The 21,800-nt window shown below is 42.0% G+C and overlaps 1 pseudogene; it reads right to left on the bottom strand.

The window, feature by feature from the left end:
• Positions 1-9,064: 9,064 nt before the first annotated feature.
• On the bottom strand, positions 9,065-19,925 carry LOC116462704 (adenylate kinase 4, mitochondrial-like; annotated as a pseudogene).
• Positions 19,926-21,800: the final 1,875 nt, after the last annotated feature.

Below are 21,800 nucleotides of genomic sequence, written 5' to 3' on the forward strand. Positions count from 1 at the left end.
AAAATTAGCTGGGCACAGTGGCACATGCCTGCAGTCCCAGCTACTCAGGAGGCTGAGGTGGGAAGACCACTTGAGCCCAGGAAATAAGGCTGCGGTGAGCCATGATAGCGCCACTGCCCTCCAGCCTGGGCCACAGAGCAAGACTCCGTCTCAAATAAAAATTAAAATTACAAATCTTAGGTAGGATTGCCATGTAGTTACTGGCCTCCAGTCAGAATACACCTGCTCCACCTGTTTTAGAAATCATAATAAAATTTGCCCTTCTTTCATCTTGCAATTCCTCTTCTGCTTACAACCCCATTTGTGCTCTTCTGACATTGCACTTGCCCCTCTCCTAGCACCCATTCTTGGGTTGATCTTTGTGGTTAATGGATCTTCTTTTTTTTTTTTTTTTTTTTTTTTTTGAGATGGAGTCTCGCTCTTGTTGCCCAGGCTGGAGTGCAATGGCACGATCTCGGCTCACTGCAACCTCTGCCTCCCAGGTTCAAGCGATTCTCCTGCCTCAGCCTTCCAAGTAGCTGGGATTACAGGTGCCCGCCACCATGCCCAGCTAATTTTTGTATTTTTAGTAGAGAGGGGGTTTCTCCATGTTGGCCAGGCTGGTCTCAAACTCCTGACCTCAGGTGATCCCCCCGCCTGGGCCTCCCAAAGTGCTGGGATTACAGGCGTGAGCCACCACACCTGGCAAGTTAATGGATCTTCTTAAGTGAAGGGAGCAGGCCTTCCTAGTTCTGAGAGTGTGCTTGGCAAAATGAAGGCACATGAAGCTAAAAAAAAAAAAGTACTGGAATCAATGAATGAATGAGAAAAAGAAAAGTAAAGCAAGAGTTTGGGAAAGAGGCAAGCTGTGCCCCCCTCCCACCTCCTTTTTGTTGTTGTTATTAGCTCTTTTCCCCTCACATGCACTTAAGCTTGTCTGGAGTTAGAAGTGAGGAATGAGGTGGCCGGGCACGGTGGCTCATGCCTGTAATCCCAGCACTTTGGAAGTCCCAGGCAGACAGATCACCTGAGGTCAGGAGTTCGAGACCAGCCTGCCCAGTGTGGCGAAACCACATCTCTACTAAAAATACAAAAAATTAGCCGGGTGGGCGTGGTGGTGGGCACCTGTAATCCCAGCTACTCAGGAGGCTGAGGCAGGAGAATCGCTTGAACCAGGAGGCAGAGGTTGCAGTGAGCCAAGATTGCACCACTGCACTCCAGCCTGGGTGACAAGAGCAAAACTCCATCAAAAAAAAAAAAAGCAAGAAAAAGAAGTGGGGAGTGGGGTTAATTCTCCTGCATTATTCTTACCGATCAATGACTCCCCTTTATAAGTACTTTTTTGTGTCCTCAACAAGGTGAACTTCTTTTAAAAGTGGGCCTTTCTCCTTTTAAGTGACTGTGTTAAGGAATAATCCTGATGGGACAACAAAGGAATTTTCTAGGGCCACCACACTTTTCTTCTTTATCAAGATCAGAGTCAGAAATACTTTTCTGGGAGCCTCCTAACCCTCAGAGTCACACTTTCCCTTTCAGAGTTTCTCACACAACAAACTTCATTTAGCTTTCCTTTGGACTCAAAACTCTGCCTTTGAAAAGTCTGTGACAATGATGTTCAAATTTTGCACATCAGAATCATCTTGGGCATTAGTTAAACACAATCCCCCAGCCCCACCCCCAGAGATTCTGATTCAGAAGCTAGGCTGGAATCCAAGCATTATTTGGTAATGATGTTTAACAAATTCCCTCAGGAGATTCTGATGTCCATCAGAATTAGAGAAACTCAGGTATCGTCAGTCCACATTTTCACTCTCTTTGAAGAAAGTAATCACTTTCTTCAAAGTAATTACTACACATTAGGTGCAGCAAAACATAGTAATTAAACATCTGGGTTCAGGAATCCAGCTCTTGAATACTCCACTGAATACCCTTGGACAAATTGCTTAGAACTTTCTGTGCACCAGTTTCCTTATTTATTTATTTATTTATTTATTTATTTATTTTCTTTTTGAGACAGAGTCTCACTCTGTTGCCCAGGCTGGAGTGCAATGGCACGATCTCGGCTCACTGCAACCTCTACTTCCCAGGTTCAAGCAATTCTCCTGCCTCAGTCTCCCCAGTAGCTGGGACTACAGGTGTGTGCCACCACACCCAGCTAATTTTTGTATTTTTGGTAGAGATAGGGTTTCACCATGTTAGCCAGGTTGGTCTCAAACTCCTGGCCTCAAGTGATCCGCCCGTTATTGGTAAAATGAGAATGACAATAATAGTACCTACCTCATAGTTTGTTGTGAAGATTAAATGAGCTAATATGTCAAGATCACTCAGCACAATGCCAAGGCATATAGTAGGTGCTCAATAGATATTGGACATTATTATTCAAAGATTCCTGTCACTTTCGCATGAGAACCAGGTTGATGTCTGTGTCCTATTAACCTTGAGCCTAAGGATAGCATTCAGAGACCCTGCAAATCCTTTGCAATTGCATATAAATTACATGTTTATGTATTTTGCTATGAACTGGCTCTGTAGCCCTCCCCAGATTCTCAAACAGGGTCTCTGACACCATAGTGAGCTCTAGAGCTTTGCTCCCGAAAATGTGCCCTGAACTAGCAGTGTCTGCATTAATGGAGGCTATTATTAAGAGAAATGCAGACTCTCAGATTCCACTCCAAATCTACTGAATCTAAAACTGCATTTTATTTTATTTTTTTATAAGCAGAAAAAAACTTTATTTCTATCAAATTGAAAATTATGAACCTTCCAGCAAGATAATCAAAATAATAATAAAATTAACAGGATATCATATACAGATCAGACTAGAGGTTTACATACTTTGAAGCACATACACCAAAATTAAGAGGGCCAGCATCTGTCCCACTGAGGAAAAGCACTCTGACTCATGGCAAACACACGACTTCAGGGAAAATTGAGCTGACATTTCACAGGACAGTACACCAAAGAGACAGGTCATCATTGGGTTACAGAAATGATCTGAGCTTGAGAAGGATCACAGTAAAATGCCACTGTAACTCAACAATTTCCCTGGAGATCTGTTCATCTCAAAAACAAGAATATAGGGCTGGGCACAGTGGCTCACGCCTGTAATCCCAGCACTTCAGGAGGCCAAGGTAGGCGGATCATGATGTTAGGAGATCAAGACCATCCTGGTCAACATGGTGAAATCCTGTCTCTACTAAAAATACAAAAGTTAGCCGGGAGTGGTGGCACGCATCTGTAGTCCCTGCTACTCAGGAGGCTGAGGCAGGAGAATCGCTTGAACCCAGGAGGCGGAGGTTGCAGTGAGCTGAGATCGCGTCACTGCACTCCAGCCTGGGCGACAGAGTGAGACTCCGTCTCGAAAAACAAAACAAAACAAAACAATAACAACAAAACCCCAATAATATATAATATAAAAATCAGTAGTATAAATTTTCATAAAACTAGAAAAGCCCTCTAAGCCCTGATATCCTTGGATCTTACATAAAGACTGGGTTTTCATTTTTCTTCTCTTTACTCTTCTCTAAATTAAATACGAAATATTTTGTTATTTACGACATTTCTGACTTTATAGCCAAAGCTTTAAAATGAAAACAATAATAATTTTATAAAAGGAATTAGACACATATCAACCCTAGCGGGAATCTTCAAGGTGGTCTGCTCCTTTGAAAAGCTTTAAACAGGAAAGCTTTTATTTAAAGAATGACCCTGTGCGGCTGGGCGTGGTGGCTCATGCTTGTAATCCCAGTACTTTGGGAGGCCGAGGTGGGCGGATCACGAGGTCGGGAGATCGAGATCATCCTGGCTAACACAGCGAAACCCCGTCTCTACTGAAAAAAAAAAAAAATACAAAAAATTAGCTAGGCATGGTGGCGGGCGCCTGTAGTCCCAGCTACTTGGGAGGCTTAGGCAGGAGAATGGCGTGAACCCGGGAAGTGGAGCTTGCAGTGGGCTGAGATCACGCCACTGCACTCCAGCCTGGGCGACAGAGCAAGACTCTGTCTCAAAAAAAAAAAAAAAAAAAAAAAGGATGACCCTGTGCTTCTGGGAATAACATAATTATTACCACAGGAAGGGATTTCATATCTATGCTCTAAAAGAGCACCACATTTCCATATTTAAAGAAGTCTTCATTACCAACTTCTTTTTTTTAAAGACACCAAATAGACCAAGGAGTTACTAAAAATGGAAGGGGATATTGAGAAAACAAGTCATACTATGAACAGGACTTCACCTTATGAATTGCCTTTGTAGCAAAATCAACTGCAGAAAGGAAAGACATTGTCTGTTAAATGGAAGGTAATAAATGGAATTCTCAGGTGGACACAAATACCTACTGACATCCTGTAATCCAACAGAGTACAGATGAGACACGCCCTCTGTAGACACAGTGTGCAACTACCAGTGTGACTCCCTGAGTGCCCGTTTCCTGTCTCTGCCTCTAAGCACCAAAAGCAAATATTCCAGGCTGAAGCAAATGTGTTGTTTTATCTATTAATGAGAATAGGGAGCTGAAATTAGGGAAAGGTACAAAAAAAGCCCCTTTGAATTTCCTGATTAATCCCTATTCGTACATAACAACACATTTAAATAAACAGGATTATTTCCATTTATAATACAAGGAGGCAAGTTAATTGAGATTATTACATAGGTAATTGATGAAGATTTTATTAGCCAATGCGTGTAATGTGCCTAACATGGAGTAAACAAACAGTAACTACTACCTATACCTTAACATTTGGAAATATGTGGTATTTATTATTTGAGCAAAGACCTCCAGCAGGCTTAAACACTTTGGACAAAAAGCTAATGTCAAATACTGAACTCAGGTTCCAGTGAACTAAATTTTATAAAAGCACTATTTATGGGTTTGTGCAGGCATCTTTCTAAAGTTATCCTGTCTCGACATCTTAAATAGCAGAAAAAAACCACAGCAGCACCTCCCTTTAAGAATCCTTACTCATTCATGGCTATTCTTACCTTTCTCCTTCCCTACCAAAGACAGGGGCACACCTTGGGTAAAAATGGAGCTCATCTGAGCTTGGCTGCTGGAGGGCAGCAGGGGAGTGATCCCTGGAGAAGGACAAGACAGGAAGTGAATCTCCCCTGGTTACTGCCTCAACTGTTGCACAACAAGCAGATGGTGGGCAAAGGTATTCAGAATCATGTTAATATGTGATGGAATAGAGAGACAATGGTACCAAAGTCATTACATTAACTTGTGTTTGATGCTCCATCATTGCTGATTCACCTACCAGCACTTCGAGAAGGACTAGTTTATCAACAAGACCTTGTTTGGAGTAGGAGTGAGGGAGTGATTTGTTCTGATCTCAGGGAAGAAAAGTGAGTAGGGTCTTGATAGCTCCAAGGAGCTCAAAAGCCTATGTGTGAGCACCATGCCTAGGGATGGCTCAAGGGTAAAGGCTGCTTCAGGGGCACAACCCAGTGGACACCCAAAGGGTAGGTAAGGAACATGAGCTAGCCTCCTTCACAGATTAGCCTGGATCCAAGCCCAGCCTACTTTGACAGTCTTTTATTCCATTCATAAAGGAGTTCTTACGCAGGAAGACCAAGACTCTCCTCTAGCAGCTTCCTTTGCTTAAGCAAACGAAAAAAAAAAAAAAGGAACGTCATAAAAAGGTGAACATCACTTTCGTGAGCTCTGCTATTTTCTTTTCTTTTAAGAGACAGGGTCTCGCTGTGTCACCCAGGCTGGGGTGCAGAGGTGCAATCATACCTCACTGCAGCCTCGAACTCCCAGGATCAAGCAATCCTCCTGCCTCAGTCTCCTGAGCAACTAGGACCACAAGTGTACACCAGCATGCTTGGCTAATTTTTTATTTTTCTATAGAGATGGAGTCTTGTGATGTTGCCCAGGCTGGTCTTGAACTTCTGGCCTCTGGCAATCTTCCCATCATGGCCTCCCAAAGCACTGGGACTACAGGCATGGACTAGCTCCACCATGCCTAGACTAGCTCTGTTACTCTTGATGTGAGACCACAAGCAGAACCAAGCAGACTCAAGACCCTTGATTGCTTGGACACAAGTAGATATTAATGACATCCAGGAACAAGCTCAGTCTTCTGAGTTAGGAAAACCTGGGCTGCAGTCCCAGCTACACTGGTCACCAGCAGCCGAAGCCTGGGCAAGATGCTTCACATCCCTGGGACCCCTGTCTTCTTTTTTATCAGCATGAAATCATGCCTATTTCATAGGATGCTAGAAAGATTGAGATGTTTATAAAGGTCCTAAAACTGCACATTTCACTCAGTAGGTTTTCAATAAACAGTACCTATCTTAAGTCTGTGTTAGTATTGGAGGGTATTAAACACAGCAGCATTTCCAAGGTCTAAGTAAGTAAGAAGCCTGTTAGGACAATGGAAGCAAACTGAATTAAGAGCTGGGTAGAATGACAGAATGCGAGGTTGGGTTGAAATCTTGGAAACCATCTAAACCACCCTCTTTGGTTAAAGGTGAAAGAACAGCCATGTGCGGCAGTAGAAGGAAAACCAAGAAAAGATGTCCCTTTAATTTTACTGTTGTCAAAACATTTTCAAGATAACTTTAATTTTTACAAAATCCTTTAAGGGAAAACTAGTGAGTTTGTTGAAGAAAACCAGAAATAGATTTTTTTTTAAGGCCATTGACCACAAAATAAAATTTATGTTTCAAAGACCATGGAAAAGATATTTATCTCTTTTTGGTCTCACCTAAACCAGCACAGACCCTCAACTGCTAGACAATCTCAGCAAACACACACACTGGACACTTACTGAGTGACTCAGTGTTGGGTAGAATTGTCTATTTAGCTGGAAGGAAAGAGGGAGGGAAGGATGGTTGGAGGAGTGAAGTATGGAAGCAGGGATCAGGCCACTTCCCGTACTTCTCCCAAACTCCAAAGGCAATGATCACATTGGAGGGTCAGTTAAACACAAAGGAAAGTGAAGAAAGAAGTTTGGAGATTTTCCTTTTTCCAAAAAAGCACAGACTTTCCTCTTCTGAGTATTCTATAGAATAACTTTAACTCTCTACGTTTCCTAGTTTGTGGAAATTTTCTCTATGGCAGAAATACTCTAAATCACGCAATTTTCCTCATACCAGACTTATTTTTCTCTATAACTGGTTCCCCAGGAGACCTGAGCTTTATCTACATATGATATGCACTCCATCTCCACAAACTGCCATTCAATTGCAACTCTACATTCTAAAGTGCTCAGAGTCAATATAAGGTACCGACGATTCATAGATCTGACTGGGCATTTTCATTATATAAACCTAAAAAGTAAACAATCTCATTATGTTTGAGAGGATGGGGAGGAGACTTGTCTATATTTCCACTAAAGTAACCAAAAAATATTCACATGAAGGGACAATGTGAGAGGAGCTGGCAAGTGCTTGGGCAGTACTTAGAAGGAAGATGCATTCATTATCATACAGATTACATGTGGCAGTGAATTGACTGAGGATTCACTGAGACATCTTCAGAAAGTAAGTAATGTGTTTCAACACCACTGAAGTGTTAAAATAGGCTCCTTTTCTTCTCACCAGTATGAAAAGTTAGACAGGAGTCACTCTCAGGAATAGTAAAGGACACTCACTGGGACAGTCATGATGCATGAAGAAGGGATACATATTTTTAAGGCAGCAGGAACAAATTTCATTGTCTTTCCCAGATGACGGCAAGAATTATTCAAGGTGGCCACCAACTCTGGAAACCAGGCAAATCTTTTAACAAATGGTTTATTGATATTATGTTATAATGAATGACAAAATATTCGTATCTAATTCTAGACTTTATGGCCACCCCGTGGGATGAATCTTTGGAACGGAAAAAAACAAATAAAGATTTTGTTTTCCCATAATCGTAAAGCTGTTATACTCAGTCCAGGCACAGCTAGCACAACGTTCTGCTTAACCCCACAGGCTCCATTCCCTTTACCACCTATTTATAATATATTTGAGTCACTCATAGGAGTGAAACACTGTCAGCATCAATAGTTAGCAGCACTTTCAAAATACATTTTATTGTCCTGAATAGAAATCTTAACTATTCAACTAGTCCAGTAATTCCAAATGATCTTATCACTTCTACACATAAGATGGGATCTTACAACATTTATGTAGCTAAATACTTACACCTCCCATGTTTTTTGAGTATTCCCAAAATACTTTAGGGGGTTCCCAAACGATTTTTAGGGGTTTAATTTTTTTTCACAATAAAAGAAAGGAACAGTGTCAATCCATGTGTGTCAGACCAGCAGTTTAGTTAGATCCTCTTCAGAAAGAAGATCCTCTTCATAGCTCAGTTCCTGGTGCATACAGAGATTCAATACAGTCCCCTCACTCTCAGTTCTTAGAAGAATTTCAGAGGGATAAGAGCGATAACTACCTGTTTTGTTTAATGGCCTAAGAGTGAAAACAGATGTCCAAAATAATGCAGTCTAAAAAGAAATAGAAGCCAAATTCTTTCATCCCAGGGTGTCTGAAAAGGAGAGACTCTATGGAGCATGGATGCAGAAAAGGAGTTATTCCTACCGGAAAAAAAAAATGAACCGTCGACACAGTCACTCAAGACCAGAGAAACAACCACTGAGAGTAAGTAGCCTCAATTACATTGTCACCAGGAAGGCACACAGCAGAAAGCCTGGGACAGATCTGGGCTAGAGCCCTTAACGGACTCAGGCTTCCGGGTGCTGTGGTACAACAGCCTTTGTGGAGATGGGGAGAACCAGAAACCATCATCATATGTGAAAAAGGATGCCACAGCAACAACACAGCTGTCAAAAATCAGCTGGAGCTGAAGTTACACCCCGTTTGAAATCCACACTGTACTTGTTTTCCTGTGAAGGGCTTGAGACGTGGGGAGACACGTTAAAGATGTGTAGGTGACCTTCCTTTTGAAAGGCAGAGGAGGTCCTCTTCGGGAACTCTTTCTACTCATTTGTTTTCCCATCAGTTCACCATTTCAACTAGAAAAGAGGCTGCAAGTGCTACCTCAGCTAGCTTCTAATTTGGACACAGCACCAATACTACACACGCAATTGAATGAATGGCCACATCTTCCTGGTTCTTCCATTGGGCAGAGTTAATATGTTTCTTTGAACTGAATAGGTGTGATCACGTTCGAGAAAAGTGTGTAAACGTAGGGCCAGATTTTGTTCGTCTCTGTCCCAGAAAATTGGTAGAGAACTCCTCAGCTCTTGTATAATTCAATGACTGGCTTTGCCATATCCTTGTACTGTCTTAGCCTGGCAGCAGCTGCTTCAGGTTTATCATCCTCCTGCTGGACTAATGGCTCACCAGTGACGTCATCACTCCCAGGTACACGAGGTGGATTGAAGTCCATGTTATATACCCTTCCGCTAGGAGGGTGAATCCAACAGCAGCTGAGACGATCTTTAAGTGTTTCAAATGGAATCTTCAAACTGATTACTAAATCCAGGTCACAGATTTTTGCCCAGGGCTTCGGCTTGTGGTAATGTCCTAGGAAAACCACCGAGGAGCCAGTGCTGGCCACGGCTGTTCTCCAACTCAGACATCATTAGGCGTGTGATCACATGGTCTGGAACCAAAAGACTTTTCTCTATATACTGTTTTGCCATCTCACCAACTTCGGTGTTGGCCTTGATGTTCTCCCGCAAGAAGTGCCCGCTGGAGAGATCCTGGAAGCCAAAGTTCAGGGCGATCCTCTGGCACACGGTGCCCTTGCCCGAGCAGGGGAGCCTGAGGATGACCGCGCGCAGGAGTTTGGAAGCCACTGCCTTTGAGAGGAGCGCGGCGGCCAAATGCGCAGCCCAGACCGCGGCCCCAGAGGGAGCCCCGGGAATTTTGTTTCTAGGCCCCCTACCTCTAGCACCCTCCGCTTTTGCTGTTTTTTGTTTGTTTGTTTGTTTGTTTGTTTGAGACAGAGTTTTGCTTTTGTTGTCCAGGCTGGAGTGCAATAGCGCGATCTCGGCTCACTGCAACCTCTGCCTCCTGGGTTCAAGAGATTTTCCTGCTTCAGCCTCTCTAGTAGCTCGGATTACATGCGCCACCATGCCCAGCTAATTTTTGTATTTTTAGTAGAGACTGGGTTTCACCCTGTTGGCCAGGCTGGTCTCAAAATCCTGACCTCAGGTGATCCTCCCGTCCCTGCCTCCCAAAGTGCTGGGATTGCAGGTGTGAGCCACCGCACCCGGCCCTAAAACTGCATTTTAAGTAAGATCCCAGGTAATTTCTATGCACATTAACTCTAGAGAAGCACTCATCTAGAAATTTCCCAAATCTCCCTAATGAGACAAATCACCTGGGATGCTTGTTAAGTATGTAGATTATCCAGCATATTTCTTAGAAATTCTGATTTATTAAATCTAGTAATTTGAAAAATTACTCTGGGTTAGTCTCACACAGCAGATCCTTGAAGAACCTCATTCCATTATAATGTTGATGAGAAAAAAAAATTGACACCCAGCTGGGGCCACTGCCTGTGTGGAGTTTGCACGTTCTTCCCATATATGCCTGGGTTTTCTCTGGGGCTCCTGTTTCCTCCCATATCCCAAAAATGTCCGCATGAGGTGAAGGGGCATGTCTCTACGTGGTCCTGGTCTGAGTGAGTTTGGGTGTGCGTATGAATGTGCCCTGTGATGGGATGGCATCCTGTCCAGGGCTGGTTCCTGCCTTGCACCCTGAACTGACAAGATAGGCACTAACCCTGAACTGGAATAAATGGGCTGGAAAATAGAAATAAATAAATACAAATTATTATAAAATAAAAACTGATGAGTCTATGATAATCATACAAATACACAACAGTAGATGATCTGAAAGCGCTCAGCAGACCCATTGTATTTGTGTGTGTGGTGTGTGTGTGTGTGTGTGTGTGTGTGTGTGTGTATTTTAACTGCATGGTGGTAAGAGCTGTTGCTTACATTTTTCATTTTGCAAACATTTCTTCCTTAATTTAACCCAACACTACTACAACCACCTTCACTCATTGATTCCCCAAAAATTGGGTAGGCTGGGTGCAGTGGCTCATACCTGTAATCCTGACACTTTGAGAGGCCAAGGCAGGCAGATCGCTTCAGCCCAGGAGTTTTAGACCAGCCTGGGCAACACGGCAAAACATTGTCTCTAAAAAAAGATACAAAAAATTAGCTAGGTGTGGTGGTGTGCACCTGTAGTCCCAGCTACTGGAGAGTCTGAGGTAAGAGGATCACCTGAGCCCAGCGAGGTCGAGGCTGCAGTGAGCTATGATTACACCACTGCACTCCAGCCTGGGGGACAGAGTGAGACCCCGTCTGAAAAACAACAAAAATTGGGTAAATCATTATCTTGTTTTTATGAATCTTTCTTAAATGTATGCATAGCTCACATTTATTTCATTGTTTAATATTAGAAGTATTTTGGTCTTTATTTAGAAGTTTGAAGGTATGGCCAGGTGCGGTGGATCATTCCTGTAATCCCACCACTTTGGGAGGTCCAGGCGGGTGGATCACCTGAGGTCAGGAGTTCGAGACCAGCCTGGCCAATGTGATGAAACACATCTCTACTAAAAATACAAAAAAAAATTAGCCGAGTTTGGTGGCAGATGCCTGTAATCCCAGCTCCTCGGGAGGCTGAGGCAGGAGAATTGCTTGAACCCGGGAGGCAGAGGTTGCAGTGGGCCAAGATTGAGCCACTGCACTCCAGCCTGGTGACAAAGCAAGACTCCGACTCTAAAAAAAAAAAAAAAAAAAAAAAAAGAAGCACATGCATATTAGCCTTATCCACATTCCAATTCTCAAACCTGTGACTGTTATATGGGAAAAGAGTTTTTGAAGATGTGATCAAGTGAAGGGTCCTGGGATAGGAAAATTACCCTGGATTATCTGGGTGGTCCCTAATTACAATCACAAGTGTCCTTATAAGTGGGAGGCAGAGGGAGATTTGACTCCAAACAGAAGAGCAGAAAACAAAGTGCCCTGCTAGCACATTAATTTCAGCCCAGTGAAACTGACTTAGGATTTCTGGACTCCAGAACTGTGAGAGAAAAAATATCTCTTGTTTCAGATCCATGGTGTTTTGTCACAGCAGCCATAGGAATATGGATATGCATATGTTCTGCTTTACAAAATAATGCCAAACAATTTACAACCAAAATTGGCAAGTATTCACAATTAATGAAGCGTCAATGCTCTATATGAAATGATAGTTCAAGTGATGGTTCCAGAATTCCTGTATAGGGTGTAGGTGTAGGTTAGGAAACTTGTATTGAAGCTGTGTTTTCATAACACTTTAAAAAACTCTTGGGGGAAAAACATCAAAGTCTCTATCAGAGAATGTGGGTGGAGAGAGTAGTTCAGCATTGGTTGGCACACTCACAAGTCATTATTTTTCAGGCTTGCTAATTAAACAGCCAAGTTCTCTGCTTGGTTATATTATTCTCTTGTGGGAGACCTCCAAGAGATCATCTTGTTGGCCCCAATTCAGGGAGGTATAATCACTTCTCAGATGCATTAATGGATTTTTAGTATCATTGGCATGCCAAATACTTACTGGAACGATTTCCTTATTTATGATGGTATTTTTGTTGTTAAATCAAGAGCAGATTTATATAGGAGTATTGCCCTGGCCTCTGCACCTTGCAGAAACAGCACTTGTTTTCATAACAGAACCCCCAGTGACAGTTGAACTGGGGTTGAACTGAAGACAAGCCCTTTGTGTCCTTTTCTCCTTGCATATCTGATTTATTCAATACAGTTCATAAGTCTCAATCTTGCCAAACTTCCCGCATTATAGAATCATCGCTGCTGCTGCTGACAGTGGGAACTCATAAGAGATGAAAGCATGAGATTTTTTTAAAATGTTGCCTTTCCAACCAAAAATCAGGAGAAGAAAAGTATATCAAGTGTTCTATTGCTGCTACAACGAATTACCACCAACTTGGTATTTCAAAAGCAATCCAAATTGTCTGGGTGTGCTAGCTGACACCTGAAATCCCAACACTCTAGGAGGCCAAGGTGGGAGGATCACTTGAGCCTAGGAGTTCAAGACCAGCCTGGGCAACATAGGGAGACCCCATCTGTACAAATAATAATAAAAAAATTAGCCAAGCATCCTGGCACGTACCTGTGGTTCCAGCTACTTGGGATACTGAGGCAGGAGGATTGCCTAAGCACAGAAGGTTGAGGCTGCCATGATCTTTCCACTGTACTTCAGCCTGGGTGACAGAGTGAGACCCTGCTCTCCCCAATGCCCAAAAAAATACAAATTCATTATCTTACAGTTCTGTAACTCAGACATCCCATATGTTTTCCACTGGGCTTAAATCAAGGCATTGGCAGGATTGCGTTCCTTTTAGGAGGATCTAGGGGACAATCTGTTTCTTTGCCTTCTCTAACTTCAAAGGCTGCCCTCATTCCATGGCTCATTATTCTCTCTTCCCTCTTCAAAGCCAGGAATGTGGCATTTATCTAACTATTCTTCCATAGTCACATCTCCCTCCTACCACATTGGGAGAGGTTCTCCAATTTTAAGGATGCATGTGATTTTGGATAGGACTCACCTAGATATCCCAGCATAATTTCCCCTTCTCAAGGCCCTTAATGTAATCACACCTGCAAAGTCCCTTTCCCTACAGAGTAACATATTCACAGGTTCTAGTAATTAGGACATGGATGTCTTTGGGGGACCATTATTCTGCTTACCGCAGGTTTGTTTAAAGAGGGAAATAAAATGACGAATTTGATGCTTACTTAGCTGCTGTTATAGACATATAAGCCATATAAATTTAAACATACTGTTGTTTAAAAAGCCCATTAGAACATTGTAAAGCACAACATATAAATCAATTTTATATACATCTCAAATTACTAATGGAATTATATACTATGTACTCTATATCGATGGAATGTTTTTAATTTTTTTTTCTTTAAGAGACAGGGTCTTGCTCTCTCACCCAGGCTGGAGTGCAGTGGCGCAATCATAGCTCACCATAACCTCGAACTCCTGGGCTCAAGTGATCCTCCTGTCTCAGCCTCCCAAAGTGCTGGGATTAAAGTGTGAGCCACTAGGTTCAGCTGAATTGTCTAAATATCAATGGAATTATACAGTATGTACTTCTTTCACTCAACATCACTTTTGTGAGATCCATTGATTTGTTGCAAGTAGCTGTAAATTATTTATTCTCATTGTTGTAGAGTTTTCTATATCTTATGAAAATACCACAATTTATTCATCTATTTTTGTTTTTTTTTTTTTTTTTGGTTTGATTTGTTTTTTGAGACAGGGTCTTGCTCTGTCACCCAGGCTGCAGTACAGTGGGACAATGTCAGCTCACTACAACCTCTGCCTCACGATCCTTCCACCTCAGCCTCCCAAGCAGCCATGACTACAGGTGCACATTACTGCAATTAGCTATTTTTTGTATTTTTTGTACAGATGAAATTTCTCCATGTTTCCCAGGCTTGTCTCAAACTCCTGGGCTCAAGCAATCCTCCCACCGTGGCCTCCCAAGGTGCTAGGATTACAGGTGTGAGCCATTGTGCCCAGACCCATTCTGTTTTTTATGGACACTTGGATAGTCTCCGAGTTTGGGGCAATTATGCATTGTGCTGTTATACATATTGATGTCCATGTCTTTTGGTGAACATATGAACACATTTCTATTGGATTACATTTGGAAGTGATACTTCTGGGTCATAAAGTGTGGATATGTTCAGCTTTACTGGATATTACCAAACAATTTTCTAAAGTGTTTGTACCACTCCCACCAGCAATGTATGAAGACTGCAGTTACTCCACATCGTTACCAGTACTTTTTCTCTATAGACATTCTGGCGGATATTTAGAGGTATTTAATTATGGCTCTGGTTTGCATTTCCCTAATAACTAATGAAGCTGAGCATCTTTTACTATATTAGCCACTTGGATAGCCTCTTTTATGCCGTATCTGTTCAACTGTTTTGTGCATTTTTCTATTTAGTTGTTTGTCTTTTTCTTAGAGGATTTTTCTTTTTTAGAATAAAACACCTAGGAATACAACTTACAAGGGATGGGAAGGACCTCTTCAAGGAGAACTACAAACCATTGCTCAAGGAAATAAGAGAGGACACAAACAAAAGAAAAAACATTCCATGCTCATGAATAGGAAGAATCGATATTGTGAAAATGGCCACACTGCCCCAAAGTAATTTATAGATTCAATGCCATCCCTATCAAGCTAACATTGACTTTCCTTACAGAATTAGAAAAAACTACTTTAAATTTTATATGGAACCAAAAAAGAGCTCAACCAAGACAATCCTAAGCAAAAAAAAAAACACAAAAAACCAACAAAAAAAAAGCTGGAGGCATCACCCTACCTGACTTCAAACTATACTACAAGGCTACAGTAACCAAAACAGCATGGTACTGGTACCAAAACAGATATATACACCAATGGAACAGAACAGAGGCCTCAAAAGTAATGCCACACATCTACAACCATCTGATCTTTGATAAAGCTGACAAAAACAAGCATGGGGAAAGGATTCCCTATTTAGTAAATGGTGTTGGGAAAACTGGCTAGCCATATGCAGAAAACTGTAACTGGACCCCTTCCTTACACCTTATACAAAAATTAACTCAAGATGGATTAAAGACTTAAACTTAAGACCTAAACCATAAAAACCCTAGAAGAAAACCTAGGCAATACCATTCAGGACATAGGCATGGGCAAAGACTTTATGACTAAAACACCAAAAGCAATGGCAACAAAAGCCAAAATTGACAAATGGGGTCTAATTAAACTAAAGAGCTTCTGCACAGGAAAATAAACTATCATCAGAGTGAACAGGCAACCTACAGAATGGGAGAAAATTTTTGCAATCTATCCATCTGACAAAGGGCTAAGATCCAGAATCTACAAGGAACTTAAACAAATTTACAACAAAAAAATAAACAACCCTATCAAAAAGTGGCCAAAGGATATGAACAGACACTTTTCAAAAGAAGACATTTATGCAGCCAACAGACAGATGAAAAAAAAGCTCATCATCACTGGTCATTAGAGAAATGCAAATCAAAACCACAGTGAGATACCATCTCACACCAGTTAGAATGCCAATCATTAAAAAGTCAGGAAACAACAGATGCTGGAGAGGATGTGGAGAAATATGAACGCTTTTACACTGTTGGTGGGAGTGTAAATTAGTTCAACCGTTGTGGAAGACAGTGTGGCAATTCCTCAAGGATCTAGAAGCAGAAATACCATTTGACCCAGCAATCCCATTCCTGGGTATATACCCAAAGGATTATAAATCATTCTACTATAAAGACACATGCACACGTGTGTTTATTGCAGCACTATTCCCAATAGCAAAGACTTGGAACCAACCCAAATGCCCATCAATGATAGACTGGATAAAGAAAATGTGGCACATATACACCATGGAATACTATGCAGCCATAAAAAAGGATGAGTTCCTGTCCTTTGCAGGGACATGGATGAAGCTGGAAACCATCATTCTCAGCAACTAACACAGGAACAGAAAACCAAACACTGCATGTTCTCACTCATAAGTGGGAGTTGAACAATGAGAACACATGGACACAGGGAGGGGAACATCACACACTGGGGCCTGTCAGGGGGTTGGGGGGCTAGGGGAGGGATAGCATTAGAAGAAATACCTAATGTAGATGATGGGTTGATGTGTGTAGCAAACTACCAAGGCACATGTATACCTATGTAGCAAACCCACACATTCTGCACATGTATCCAGAACTTAAAGTATAATTTAAAAAAAAAAAAAGAAGAAGGGCATGTGCGGTGGCTCACACCTGTAATCCCAGCACTTTGGGAGGCCAAGGTGGGCAGATCACGAGGTCAGGAGATCGACCATTCTGGCCAACATGGTGAAACCCCATCTCTACTAAAAATAAAAAAAATTAGCTGGGCGTGGCTGCATGTGCCTGTAATCCCAGCTACTCGGAAGGCTGAGGCAGGAGAATCGCTTGAACCCGGGAGGTGGAGGTTGCAGTGAGCCGAGATCGTGCCACTGCACTGCAGCCTGGCAACAGAGCTAGACTCTGTCTCAGAAAAACAACAACAACAACAACAAACAAAAAAGGAATACTCAGAGAAGTTCCAAATCCTATTTATATCCTATTTATATATAGGATTTGGAACTATATAGTAAAAAAAACTTCCATTTTCCGATGAGTTGTTGCTAGCATACAGGTATGCTACTGATTTTCTCTATTTAATGTATATAAAATTTTCATTTTTCTGGCCTTTCTAAGTTTTCTAATTACAAAATTTATAGAAGTGGAAAGAAAAAACAATCCCATTAAAAAGTGGGCAAAAGACATTTCTCAAAAGAAGACATACAAGTGGCCAATGAACATATGAAAAGAATGGTCAACATCAGTAATTATCAGAGAAATGCAAATCAAAACCACAGTGAGATACCATCTCACACCAGTCAGAATGGCCATTATTAGAAAGTCAGAAAACCACAGACGCTGGTGAGGCTGCAGAGAAAATGGAACGCTTATATACTGTTGATGGAAGTGTAAATTAGTTTAGCCACTGTGGAAAGCAGTTTGGAGATTTCTTAAAGAACTTAAAATGGAACTACCATTAGATCCAGCAATCTCATTACGGGGTATGTATCCAAAAGAAAACAAATCGTTCTACCGAAAAGACATATACACTGGGCCAGGCACATTGGCTCACGCCTGTAATCCCAGCACTTTGGGAGGTTGAGGTGAGTGGATCACCTGAGGTCAGGAGTTCAGGACCAGCCTGGCCAATGTGGTGAAACCCCATCTCTACTAAAAATACAAAATTAGCTAGGCGTGGTGGCGGGGGCCTGTAATCCCAGCTACTCGGGAGGCTGAGGTAGGAGAATCACTTGATCCTGGGAGGTGGAGGTTGCAGTGAACCAAGATTGCGCCATTGCACTCCAGCCTGGGCAACAAGAGCAAAACTCCATCTAAAAAAAAAAAAAATCAAAAAACCAAAAACCAAAAACAAACAAAAAAGATGTATACTCTCATATGCTCATCACAGGACTATTCATGATAGCAAAGACATGGAATCAACCTAGTTGCCCTTCAACAGTGGATTGGATAAAGAAAATGTGGCACATATACACCATGGAATACTGTGCAACCATAAAAAGAATGAAATCATTTCCTTTGCAGGAACATAGATGAAAGCCATTATTCTAAGTGAATTAATGCAGGAACAGAAAACCAAATACCACATGTTCTCATTTTTAAGTGGGAACTAAACATTGGGTAAACCTGGGCATTAAAATGGCAACAGCAGCCAGACCCAGGGGCTTATGCCTGTAACCACAACAATTTGGGAGGCCAAGGTGGGAGGATTACTTGAGCCTAGGAGTTCAAGACCACCCTGGGCAACATGGCAAAACCCTGTCTCTACAAAAAATAAAAAAATTAGCTGGACATGGTGGTGTGCACCTGTAGGCCCAGCTGCTCTGGAGGCTGAGGTGGGAGGATCACCTGAGCCCAGGAGGTAGACGATGCAGTGACCCGTGATTGTGCCACTGAACTCCAGCACAGGTGACAGAGCAAGATCCTGTCTCAAAAAAAATAAATAAATAAAATTAAAACAAAATTAACTTGTTAATATCAATGCATTTTGCTGTTTCCTGAGCCTTAATTGTTCTCACGGTCAACTAAGCTTTTACTTCCCTAGAAATGATAACATTTTACTGCAAAACTGTGGTAGAAATCGAATGTAACCATTATGTGATATTACTTATCTCATTTAACATATACTTGTTGCAAAAGTAACCTAAGGTCTAATATTCATTGCCAGGTAGATAACAATAAATCCTTAGTTCATAGGCTTCATTTTCTAGTTTTAAAAAACTGTCACTTGATTCCAAGAAGATATTGTTCAGCTCAAAAAAACATTTTTGGGAGATGAAAAATAAAAATAAATAGCTTTAGAAAAATAATCTTTTATGTCCTTTTCATGCCAGAAGCATTTGCAGAATATGTGAAAAGAATCTCTTTCAAATTCTTTCCCTAAATCTGATCAGATGGTTTTCCTTGCCAGCTACAAGCATCTAATAAATAAATATTTATTAGGCAGCTACTATGTGCTACACACTCCAGTAGTAAGGCTTCCAGAAGACATTATATGCCTGTGACCTTTTTTAAAAACCGCAGATATAGCCTGTGGTGAGGCACCAAGCTTCATCACACAGCTGGAGAGTCCTGAATTATACACCCAAGGACCCCACCCCATGACTGGCACCCTCCCTGCCTTGCTCCTGCCAGTTCCACCTATCCCAGGACTGACTGGAGACCTGGTTCTGAACCCTAGCTAACCCTGTGGCTGGGGCCTGCATCAGCCAACATACAATTAGGAAAATAGACACTGTTCTGAGTATTTATAATAGAGAAAATTTAATGAGGGGAATTGGTGACATGGGTGATAGAGTAGCTGAGAAGCCAATGGGGGATGTTAAAGTATCCCAGATATTAGCACCAATAGGGAGGCATTTCCACATCTAGGCTGGAGAGATGGAAAAAGATGTAATTAGAGCCCAGGAGCTGTGGTCAGCTAGTGGGAGCAAGAACCACAGTGGGCCTTTCTGATGAAAGCTGGAACCATGAAGAAGACACAATTGCAGCCAAAGAAGGTGTCTAAGATAGAGAATAAGATAGAGAAAAGGGAGAAATACCCTGGCTTCTCCCTTCTGCTCTCCAAACTCAGATCGGTACCTCTCACTAGCCAATCCCAGCTGGAAGTCAGTCTATAAAGGGACCTAGGAAACAGCCTGCAGGAGTCAGGACACCGCTGATACACTGAGCTGGACAGGGAAAGAATTGGAGAATAAATCTAACAACAAGCAACCCAGGACTGGTATAGCACTGGTATGACACTTCTTGGATGCCACATGCTTACCTGTTTTCTGGCATTCTTGCAGCTGAGCTTTCCACAGGAGCCTACCAAAATTCCCTATCATCTCTTGCTGAAACTCCTTATTGCCACCTTCTTGCCTGAGTGCACACTGGAATCACCTGGAGGCCATTCGAAAAAGCACAGATTCCTGGGCTTCTCTCCAGACACTGAATGGGAGTCTTTGGAGAGGAAGTAGAGAAACCTCTATTTTTAACATCTCAAGGTGATTCTTTTGTAGGTAGTCTTTGGACTCATTTTTTAAAGCAATTCTTAAACATGGAGCTGCTCTAGTTCCAAATTTCTGAATCTCCCAAGTCTTCTTTCATCCTACCAGAATGAAACCTACTATCCTTGACTGGATTGTAGAATGAGGGTGGTCTCCACATAAACACACAATGTTTAATATATAAAAATAGATGGAACTTTATATTTACATTATTGCTAAAATCCACCTGATGGATTAATTTCAATATCATTTTTACTAACTGCATAAGGTCTAATGATATTTGTGAATATACTGTACAATTGTTCTGGTTCAAATTGAGTTAAGCTTGGCATTAAAAAAGACTCTCACCTAGGTGCAGTAGCTCACACCTGTAATCCTAGCACTTTGGGAGGCTGAAGTGGGAGGATTACTTGAGGCCAGGAGTTCGAGTCCAGCTTGGGCAACATAACCCCATCTCTATAAAAAAAAATTAAAATTAAAATTAAAAATACACTTACTGTGGCCAGGTGTGCTGGCTCATTCCTGGTAATCCTAGCACTTTGGAAGGCCAAGGCAGGTGGATGGCTTGAGTCCAGGAGTTCAAGATCAGCCTGGGAAACATGGCAAAACCCCACCTCTACTAAAAATACAAAAATTAGCTTGGTGTGGTGGCGTGTGCCTGTAGTCACAGCCACTTGGGGGGCTAAGGTGGGAGGATCGCTTAAACCCAGGAGGTCAAGGCTGCAGTGAGCCATGATTGCGCCCCTGCAGTGAGCCATGATCGCGCCACTGCACTGCAGCCTGGGTGACAGCCTGGGTGATCTGTCTCATTTAAAAACAAAAACAGCCTGGCATGGTGGCTCACGCCTGTAATCCCAGCACTTTGGGAGGCTGAGATGGGCGGATCACCAGAGGTCAGGAGTTTGAGACCAGACTGGCCCACATGGTGAAACCATGTATCTACTAAAAATACAAAAATTAGGTGCGTGTGGTGGCGGGCGCCTGTAATCCCAGCTACTCGGGAGGCTGAGGCGAGATAATCGCTTGAACTGGGCAGGCGGAGGTTGCTGTGGCTGAGAATGTGCCATTGCACTCCAGCCTGGGCAACAAGAGCAAAACTCCGTCTCAAAATAAATAAATAAATAAAAATAAAATAAAAACAACAAAAAAAACTTACTCTATGATCTATTTTCTTTTTTTCTTCTTTTCTTTTCTTTTTTTTTTTTTTTCTGAGACAGTCTCCCCCTGCAACATGGGGTATGATACCCCCAAGACGATGGGCAGCTGCAGCGAGATGCAGCTCCCAGTCAGCCATGCAACCAGGAGGATAAACAACCCAAACTCTACAGTGTACCATGTGGATACCCAAGTGCCTATTTTCCAGCCTCATCAGAAGAGAGATAAATTGATGACCCTGCCACTGCAGCATCTTCATCAAGCAGCAATTCATTTTAGTTCAATGCCTTAAACATTCTTCAGTCTCCGTATGCTTTCAGCTGTGTACGTTAATGGTGAGTGCCCATGTACAAACATTGTTTTTTGAGCTCAGTATTCAATAAATTACATGAGATATTTAACACTTTATGAAAAAGCAGGCTTTGTGTTAGATGGGTTTGCCTACAGGCTAATATAAGTGTTCTGAGCACGTTTAAGGCAGCCCAGGCTAAGCTATGATGTTCAGTGGGTTAGATGTATTAAATACAGTTTTGACATATGATACTTTCAATTTATGAT

The sequence above is a fragment of the Hylobates moloch genome, unplaced genomic scaffold (genome assembly GCF_009828535.3).
Source record: "Hylobates moloch isolate HMO894 unplaced genomic scaffold, HMol_V3 SCAFFOLD_23, whole genome shotgun sequence".
Lineage (NCBI taxonomy): Eukaryota > Metazoa > Chordata > Mammalia > Primates > Hylobatidae > Hylobates > Hylobates moloch.